At 42.8% G+C, this 10,339-nt stretch overlaps 1 long non-coding RNA gene across 5 annotated transcripts in view; it reads right to left on the minus strand.

Annotated features, from left to right (window-relative positions):
- Window positions 1-9,875, minus strand: part of LOC106488765 (uncharacterized) — a 173,410-nt gene extending 163,535 nt beyond the window's left edge. For 3 of the 5 annotated variants that reach the window (XR_010883182.1, XR_010883183.1, XR_010883184.1), the window contains exons 1-2: window positions 8,641-9,875; window positions 3,585-3,722 (exon numbers count right to left, since the gene is read on the minus strand). This is a non-coding gene — a long non-coding RNA (uncharacterized lncRNA). The remainder of the gene's footprint in view (window positions 1-3,584; window positions 3,723-8,640) is intronic. The other 2 variants (XR_010883185.1, XR_010883186.1) reach the window with 2 other exon arrangements.
- Between the last annotated feature and the right edge of the window lie 464 nt (window positions 9,876-10,339).

Here is a 10,339-nt window from a genome sequence, read left to right on the forward strand (position 1 = left end):
CTAAGAGTCATATATAAAAGATTTATGTTATTTGGTTCATCTGATAAAGATTTGCAAACATTTTAATCAGAAACAATTAACTTCAGGTCAGCCTAAGATATTTCTTTCAGACAGAAAAAAAACACCATTTCTGTCAGGATAATTATTTTCAGACCTTTTTTTATGTGATTTAGTGTATGTCAATTTTTAAATGAAAAATACCATTTCACACTAAAAAGTCAGAAAGTTTCACCTTAAAACCACGGAAACAAAGCTCCTGAGTGTTTTGCCATTTTCTAATTCCCTCTCTCCCCCAGTTACAATGACTTCCTGTTTAACCCAAACTCAGGCTCTCCAAAATGCCATTTTTTCTGAGAATTTAGAAAAAAGATTAAGGTCCAGTGTCACACGAAAATTTTATACCATAGGAAAGGACAGAATCCAGACCTGCAGGGCAGGAAAAACTATCATGACTAGGCAATCATCTCCTGCACTCACTACGTAACAAATGCACAAGGGTTATATGCACGACAACTTCTTTCAGTTAAGTTCTACAGCAGGGAAGAAAAAATGCTTATGTGATCATGATAGCCTCCTCCATATACACAGAAAAGCATGTTAAATTGGACAAGCATTCTAAATAATGCTATTTCCTGACTTTGAAACTTTGAAAGTTTTTACTTTTAAACGGTTTGGTGTGTATGTTGCTTTCTGACAAATTCTGCTATTTCTCAAGAGAGTCTTCACTAGTTCTCTTTTGAAGCAATTTCTCATGCTATGGGTATAATTTAATGTGAAACACTTATGATGGGAGGAAAAAAAAAAAAAAGGAAAGGATGATCACAGTTCCCCAAAAAAACCCACGATACAAGAACACAACGTATTTGCTTGTCTCCATCAGAGAATGCTCCACATCCTTCAGCAGAGATTTCCAATACTCAGGCCCTCCTATACGCCTCCGCCAGCCACAGGCTCAATGTGAAGGGGGCCAGGGAAGAGAACAGGTAGATGCATCTATAAAAACTGAAGACGAAAGATCCTTGCATTCCTACCAAGTTGAATATCACTGACTTTCCTTGAATCTCTATAACCACCCAACCATTCCAAGATTTCAACTGGCTTTGCAGGAAAAAAAATATATAAAATCAATATCATCATATATATCATCAATGTTTTAGCCCCATACAAACTGCATGAAGGTCATACCTGGGTTAACTCCTAAACTCTAGATTAAAGATGTGGTCAGCTGAATGATCATCAGGAATCACCAAAAGACTGTCACCCTGACCACAAACTCTTAAAATTTCTACTGACTATCACAGGGGTTAGGAGAGCTTGACAATTTAGGGGTGGGGGTGAGGGGGTAGATCCTGCAGCCATCTTCTGATGCTGGTGCTATGGGGCTCCCAAACTAGTTTCTGAGGTTGCAAAGATATCTGTCAGTATCTGAAGAATTTCATGCCTTCTTCCAAGCCATTACTATACAAAACTGAGTTTAGAATACAGAGCTAAGCCAAGATATTATTTCTGCAGCACATTTATAAATACTTAATTCAATAAGACAGCAGATTCAGAAAGCACTCCAAAGGTTTGTCCTCATTAAGACATAAGACATCATCTTGGAAATATGCCTTTTTCTGCTGAAGTGATTTCCCTTGGTTATAACTCAGTATATGCCAACAAGTTGGAAGTGTTCCCATAGTATGGGAGTGAAGTGTCTGAGGTATGCAGTTATGCTTTAGTGCATGCTCCTACTTTTATATACTCAAAGTGCGTCCTAGAGATGGAGAGATATCATTACTGATAGTGCTGCAGTGAAAATAAGTAATCATCATTTGTTGAATACCAGCAATACCATTCACTCCTAGCCAAGTCATATGAAAATTAGAGACCTACAAGCAAAAAAACGCAATTTGAATGTAAATAGTTTCTGATGTTACCTGAAAATCTCAGAAAAAGTCAGAAATAGTAACTCAAACTGCTAATACCACTCTGAAGGCCTATTAGCACACCCATTTTACAAGACAAGAGAACTGAAGTACTTGGGTTTTTCATAATTTATTGCAAATTAGCAAGGAAACTGGACATGACTCAGTCCCTAAGCCCTGAACCTGAACAGGCTTTGAGGAAAGTCTTTCATTATCTCTCTCTCTATCCCAGCTGAGCACCAGAGAAAAAAGGAGCAGAATCCTCAGAGAATTCGCTTTGATTATGTTTGGATCCATTTTACTTTCACCTCTGCTAATACTGTAGTCAATGAATGTAGGAGTCTGTTTTAAACAGATACTGGTGAATATATCCATTTGCATGAGAAAGCTGATGAAGTGTCATGATCAACTCAGGTATAATAAGTAATTGTGATTCTAGGCACATTTCTGCCTCACTCCCAGGGTGATTTTTCTCTAGAGAATAGATTTATTCTTCTGTTGCAATAACAAAAAAATAGAAGAGAAATGAAAAAAGGGTTAAGCCACTGTAGAGTCTTCAGGTGTCTTGTAGCAATCCACCCCAAAATCCCATTTCCAGATAAATTATCAGTAGCTTCATAATTAAATACTCAGTCACAAATTATCATTAAAAAGAAACATTCCCCTAACACTTCTTTTTTTATATATATTATTTTTAACACTTTTAGTTATTTCTCTTTCCTTTATGTGTTCTTCTGAATCGGTTAGCAGGTGACAGTAACACATGCAGAATTCTAATTTCTTTCCTGCTGCACCACGTCAGTGTGCAAATCCCACTTGCCAATGGGCTTGTGCACCACAAGGGGCTATATGTCTTCCATTACACAACCCATGGCATTTCTGAATCGCTTTAGGAGCCTCAGGAAAATGGGATTTGTCATGTAAAGTACCCATGTTTGGGAATTACTAAACAAGTACAAATGATGATACGGAGCTTGGCAGTGGTTAACCCCTCTGGGGAGTCCTTCACACTCGCCATTTGGACACTGAAAACAAGGACTGTGAATGGGGGCAAAGGAACACGCTTGTAATAGAAGAGGAAAATGCATACGGTAACGAGCAATCAAAGCCTCAGCAAAGTCAACGGGAGCAGCACTGTGCCAAAACAACACGTTCTGTAATCCCTTACTAGGAGTAACTCACTCTCTGGGGTTTTCCCCCCCTCTATTCAGCAAGTTAATGAGCCCTATCCCATGTCCCTTCTCAGGGGACCTGACCCTCAGATGGGTTCACAGGCTGAACTTGCATTTTCTGCTGCACTTAATAAGGTAAGCCAAACCAACACAAGGAAGGCCAATGCAAGCACACAAGAACAAGGGGCAGCCAGATGGACTTCAGCATCCTCTCCTTTACCTAATGCTGTTCCTCCCTAGCATCAGTGGTCCTGCAGCTTCACAGGCAAGCTGTGGCCCACCACATCATTTCTATTTGCCTAGGCTGGTCACCCTGGCTGACCACCCTCGTTGCCACAGAGAAAGCGCCAGCCTTCCCAGGATGCGCGACCTTTCTGGCCATTCCCTACTATCAAAAACCACGTCCACTTGGAAAGCACTGCCCTGGACATATGGCTTCAACAAGCAGAAGGGAGCAAGTAAAAATGATAGTTTCCAGAATACAATCTGATAGTGCACTACTCACTGGATATCGGCCGCTCATCCCCCAGGTTTCTGCCCATGCAGGCATATCAGCAGCTAGCCCACAGACGCTACCAGAGATGGAGGCACTGCGACTGGGCCCAGCAAGCTGCTTGGTACCATCAGCTCTGACACCTCAGTCCTGTGTGGGAATAAGGAAATAAGAGCAGCATTAGCAGGCAAAACGCTGCGGAGGTCTCGGCGGTCTAGCATATGACACTAGCTACTGTCCCTCCTCCAAACCAAAGTCCTTCATCTGGGACATATCTAGCGTTAATTCATCTAGAAGATAGTCCACCTTTCCTAGCACAGAGGAGGGCCAGCAGAAATGCCCTAGTGTCCAACCTTCAACATTGATAGGGATCATGGACACATACAGGGGAAAATAAGGGCTCCACATGGTAGCCCAGGTGCCCCAGCAGCTTTTCTGTGCCGCCTGTGCCACCATGGGGCCTGGGCTTCACATGCACAGCCAAGCAAGTGGGTGCCTCCACCACACAGCACTCTTTCCTGGAAATGTCAGATTTTTTTTTCTTTTTTTTTTTTTTAATGAACTGCCACAACCAAGCTGCATTCTTCTCCTAACATCTTTCTCTTCCAGAATACTAGGTTTTTATATTGCCAAATGAGGAAAGCATGAAAGTATAATAGAAACAAGAAGTCCCCATGCAAACCAAATCCTCCATCTCACCTCCCTCCTTCGAAGCATCGTCCGGCAATCCTTGTGTTCCCCCCACAGCGCCCTTCCCAAATGCGAAAAGATAAAAATATTTTGCATTACTTTATCTTAATTTCCTTTTAATAGGGGAAACAAAGCATTTCAAAGCAACTTTTTTCCCAAAGGCCTCCTTTAAAAACAATCAAATTTCTGTGACAAAACTTGTAAATACTGCTCTTCCTTTTCCAATGATTTATAGCTACTGTATTTTTTTTTATTTGTGATAGAGCAGTTTAATTTGTTATGCTCAATTAAACTGGTCTATGGCTTTGCTCTTTTGTTTTTTATAGCTGTAGCATCAACTGATCTAGAAAGCACTTTGCAAAGGAGCGCAGAAGAAGCAAGTTACAGACTAAAGGAAAAAAAAGAGGAATGCAAGCAAACCGTTTAATATCCAGCCAGGAATATCCTTCTTTTCCCCACCCCCATTACAAAACTATCAGCTATTGACCATACAAGGTACATTTTAGGTTCAGGCTTCCTGCTTTTTGAAGTATTAGTATGACAGCATCTCTTTGTTCCATCACATCCACTCACAACACGAGACCTCTGGCAGAGCACTCATTTTCTGTTCAGAAACAATTTTCCAGTATAACTACAAGCTGTTCCCTACTAGAAAGGTGCACATTTATGACCATCTCCAGATATATTGGCTTTTTCCTTTTATGTGTAAACAAGCATGACCATACAAATGTCAAAGATAAATACCCCTGCGGCTGGCCACCCTCTGCAGCTCGCTGCACGAAGCTCTGCTCACCACCACTTTCCAAAGAGCCTGAGGCAGAGGTTTTAGGCTTTGGCCAGCTTGAAAAAAAACTGAAGTCGCACACAGTGGGTGACACTTAACACATGTTAGGTTTCTTTTGTTGCGATGGAAGTTTGTCATATTTATTTCTTTCTTTTGCAGAGAGACTCTGGCGCTTTTCTGCCATGACATTTTATTGCCTTATTGATCCATTTTTCTATCTCTTGTAGGTGTTTAATTCTGTAGTGCAATGCTATGATCCGAGTGCCCCTTGCAAAGAGATCAGCAGGCATAAGCAAGGCCTCTGGTGGGGTCTCTGAAGCCTCAGACGCTGCTCCCACATCTGTGTGTGGACAGTTTGCAGGACTGGAGTAAGGGAAACAGCCTTAATATGTGTTTCCTTTCCGAAAACACTGCTTCATTTTAAGATACCTTTATCTATTTTTAGTTTATTAGAATTTTGCAGAGGAAAGCAATATCAGTGCTGATGTCATTTTGACTTCACAGCGTAGAGGTCAGCAAGCACACTCAAACTTTCCATCCATTTAATGCAGTGGAAACATTCCTGTAGGATTTGGAGCAAGTGAGAAAGTTATTGTGCTTTGGCAACCCCTGCCTAACATGGTTAAATCCTTTTTTAATGAAATAGTTGTTTACTGAAAACAGGGTACACCTCAAGGCAGTCAATACCATTAACAGTCTTTGAATAAGGCAATGACTCCATTAAATCACAAGTGCCTTTGTCCTTCCTGGGTAATAAAGTGCAAACCTTTTTCAGCTGGATCTTCTCTCTCCTTCAAATCTAGGGAAGGAGAGGGAAGCTTCCAGGGCACCTTCGAGCAATTTGAAGGAGCAAAATATTTTGAGGTAAAAAAACAAACAAACAAACAAACACACTAAAATTAAGTGAGAGTCTAAGAAAGGACAGCTGTACTTGTACTCAAACTACTTTCTGTTGACCTAAGGCATACAAAAACCATAGGCTGCCCCATTCCTCGCTGCACATCTGCTTCCTCACTTCAGGTAAATAGCACCACAACAGTTCAGCATTCAAGCGACCCAGGCCGGGACGAATTCATCTGGCGTTCAATATACTACACAGACAAGTTTTCACTAGACCGCAGCAACCGAAGCTGCACGTAGGCACAGCTTGAGGGCTGAGCTCGATCATCTGAGGTAGGATCCTCTGTCTAATGCAGATATCAACACAACTAAGCCCTTCCATCAAATTATTTTATGTATCATAAAATAGCTTTTTCCCACCTTCTCTGGATCATTGCTCATCCACCTCCTAGCACCTATCACACACCGTGGTTTCCTACACCAGGATCTTGAATCAGGATATTAAGTCTAGCATCTATCTCTTGCACTGAGTGTATCAAGCCGGGTTGTCAGCCTACAAAAAGTTAACTCAACATTTATCAGTGCTTTTCTTGATTTATGGATTATTTTTAATGTTAATTCACTCCCCAATGCCAGTGCTAAATCATGGTGTTTTGTTTCGCTGTTTTAAATCTTAGCTGCTCAGTACTGACAAGACATAAATCTTCACCCTTGCATCTATAAAGACTTAGAAAAACTGCAAGTTGCTGTTGTCTGTCTTAGCCATTCCCTTGCATATTTTTTGGATGATCAACTATTCTCAGATTATTTATAAAGCCATTTTGTTTATCAAGTCCATTTCCCCCAAGCAAAGAAAAGTAAAGAGAGGGCTAGGATGAAAGCAAAGGAATAGAGGAGGGACGAGGGGGAAAGAAAGCAAGCATCTGAAGTAGGGTTTGTTTTGGATTTGGGCTTTTTTGGAATAAAGGAGAATACAAAAGGTAACACCCTGCCAGTGGTTCTCCCCATGGTACCTCAAACACTGGAATCTAGAAAGCAGAGCAAAGGCAGGAAGTGTGACCACTATGCCTTTAAAAAAAATTTTTTTTCATTTATTAACTGTCTCAGTCAGCTTGCTTAGACTTCACAATATTTCCAGCCTTATGAATTTGTCAGGCTTGAAAACATTTATCTCAGCAGGCTGCAGAGCTTTCCGTGCCTGTCTTGATTACATGTAGCTGGGCCGTCTTCATAGGCAACCAGCGTTTGTTTTGAAAGATTCTTGATCTTTCATGCGCCAGTGTACAAGCCATTTTCTCACCGCTGAATTTTACCCAAATATAGCTGTCCCATGAGTGTCTAACACGGAGTTGCTTTTACCATCCTCCCTGCTATCTAAGGCAGGGAAACTTATCTTTATTAGTTAAAAACTTTGTCTTGCATTAGTGCCTTTTTTTTTTTTTTAATAAAAAGGGTAGATATTTTTTGACTTGTACGCATGAAGCTATGTGGTTTTACAACTAAATATAATCTTCACTGTAAACTTGGTGTCTCTTCCCCACCCGCCAGAAATAGTCTATAATTTAGCATGCATTTGTTTGGATTCTCACCTCTCACAGCAGAACACGATTGTTGAAATTTCTTCTTTACTTGATTATTCCCAGTTTAGTCATGATTTCCATTTAGATACTGGGGAATGGAATTTTATGTAGAATTTAAGATGCAGAAAGCCAGATCTTTCACATCCCCTCCCTTACAAAGTCAGATGCTACAGCTGCCTAAGAAAAGTGTTTTTAAATGAAAAATAACAGAATTTAATAAAAAAAATAGGTAAAGGAAGTGATTTGACCTGTTTCTGCATCAAGACTCCAGAATTAGTGGATTCCAGCTTTTTACACACAGCGTACTAAGAAAACTCCCATCCTGTCCAGATAAACCCTACGATGCCAGGTCCCCACGATCGTGTGGGAAACGCGCCTGCTCCGAGCGTAGGCTAGAGGTGCCTGTAGGAGAGCTTATCATGTTTGGAAACGGCTTTGCGTTCAATGCGTGCTGGGGATGTCCTAAAGAGGTTATGGCAGACAGGTGAGCCCGTGTCCATCTGTCCTTCTGGGGTCTCCTACCGGAAAACACAGCGCGCTCACCTGCCTGCCACAGGCAGCAACGTTTTCAAAAGTCAAAAAAAAAAAACCAAAAAAAACCCCCACCAAATTGAAAAAAACAGAAAACATGAAGTAACAGCTTCAGAAATAGCTCCAATAGAGCTGCTGAAGCTGGAGGGGGAGGGATTCGCAGGGCTTTTTTATTTTAGGTTTCTGAAGCCGCAAGGCAGCTCCTGCGGCGTGGGCAGGTGTTGGCGCGTGGGGGGCCGAGCGCAGCATTTTCCCGGCGAGCAGACCCAACAAAGTGACTCACCCTCCTCCATCAACAAGCGCTCCCCAGCAGCAGCAAAGCTGCTTACGTGAAGCAGCTAGCGGCAGCGGGCGCGGTTTGGAAGCCCTGGGTATAAAACTACTCATTTTTGAGAGGCACCCCAAGGAAGAGAATCACTCCCCAAACCATGCGGCGCAGGACTGTGAGCGGACACATGCGCTCTGTTTCCACATTGCCACACTCTCCTCCGGGTGCGGGAAAAGCTTTGCCCACCCAGCGTCACTGACAGGGCAGGCTTGGCCTCACCCCGAAAAACCCTCTTCCCCCATCCCCTGCGCCCACCCAACATCTCAGCAACCTCCCTCAGCTGCCGGCAGCTCGGCCTCTTGCCAAAAAACTCACCATCACAGAGCTTTTACCTGGTTTCTGGCATCACGGGTGACAGCACCTGTTATAGGCAAACACAACCACTCCAATTGGTTTGCATAAAATCCAATTTAATGGAATAATTGAGCAAGTTACAAGTAAGCAAAACAGCGCTGGGCGGCCGGGGAGTCTCCTGCTCCACCAACGGCGTGCCCAACCCCCCCGTCACAGTCTCCTTATATGCAATTCCAGCTCCGGGTATATGTGGCACTTCCTGTAACTTCTGCGGTTGCGCCGGCTGTTGCTAGGTGGTCTTCTTCAGCCCTCTGCATTGTGAGTGGTGACCCTCAGGTCACGCATATATTTTACAGCTTTCGAGGTCGTGCTATATTTCACAGTTGTGTGACATCGCCATCACCATATTAGGTTATCTAAACTAACATTGCCGCTTTGCTAGCTCAACTCCCTTATCTCAGGCGGGGTACATGCCCCCACCACAGGATGTAGGATGTTCCCACAGATGTTCCCAAGGCTGTTTCTTACTTTGATGTAACAAATTAGCACACATCACAGTCCAGGATGTTTCAAGGCTGTTTCTCACTTTGATGTAACAAATTAGCACATATCACAGCACCTGAGCACAGCCTGCCCCACGGCAGCTGCCCTCTGGCCACCCTGTCCCGAACACCGGAGCCCCACAGTGGGATGAGACCACCCCACCCCACCTCACCTCACCCCACCTCACCTCACGCAGGTGCCACACCAGCAAGCTCTCCCAGTCCCCAGCTGCTGCCTGGATTGGAAACACCTGCTGCTGCTTGCACTCCCAGCTGCGGAGGGCCAAAGCAAAGAGCAAGGCTGCTCCTCACACTCCAGCTCTCCCCACCGCCCGCGAGGACAGCAGACACAACACAGGTGTTCCCCCTCAGCTGCAAAGAACCAAAGCAGCGGGGTTGCGTCAATGCATTTTTGTGCAGGCATCAACTAACCTTATGTACCCTCCGCACCTCCCGGTGCCAGGCATCTCCCTGCTTCCCTTCATGGGGCTCAGCATAAGGAATGGCGTGGCGAACCTGGTCTGGAAACATGAGGTTTCTGCTTCAGTGTGTTCTTCGCTGTGAAATAAATCTAGTTTGCCTTCGTTAAAAAAGAAAAAAGAAAAAAAAATCATTAGAGGTTAGCAGGACAAAGCAACCATTAAAATACATCATCACGGAAAGATAAATATGAAATTAAACTAACAGCAATTGGCTTACTAGAGCTATCAAATCACAGAAAGAAGAATTTTAGGGAGCAACACACTTTCCGCTATTAGAGAATTTTCCAGTACATTAAGTAAGGTTATTTGCAGATGAATTTTGCCATGGTTGATTATCAATCGATCAAAAACCAATCCACTTTCTTTGGAAGTACTGGTTGTCTGCAGTTATTTCCTCAAAGATTAAGCAAACAGGATTGCCATAAACTGTTTGTTTCAGCTCCCTGATATACTATTAATTCTTAAACCACTAATGCTGGATTTGCTTCTACACTTGGATGAGAAGAAATTTGAGATAGCAGAAAGTAATAAGGAAATATCTTTGTTCATGCCCAATACCCTTTGTTCACATGCAAATATGGCTAAGTATGCAAATAGGCTGCAGCTGAAAAGTCAGTACAAACATCTGAAGTTAATCAAAAATAGATTATGCGCAAAATTGAAGTGAACATTTCACACTGCTACTAGGACTGCAAA

Source organism: Apteryx mantelli, chromosome 1, assembly GCF_036417845.1.
Source record: "Apteryx mantelli isolate bAptMan1 chromosome 1, bAptMan1.hap1, whole genome shotgun sequence".
NCBI classification, from domain to species: Eukaryota; Metazoa; Chordata; class Aves; order Apterygiformes; family Apterygidae; genus Apteryx; species Apteryx mantelli.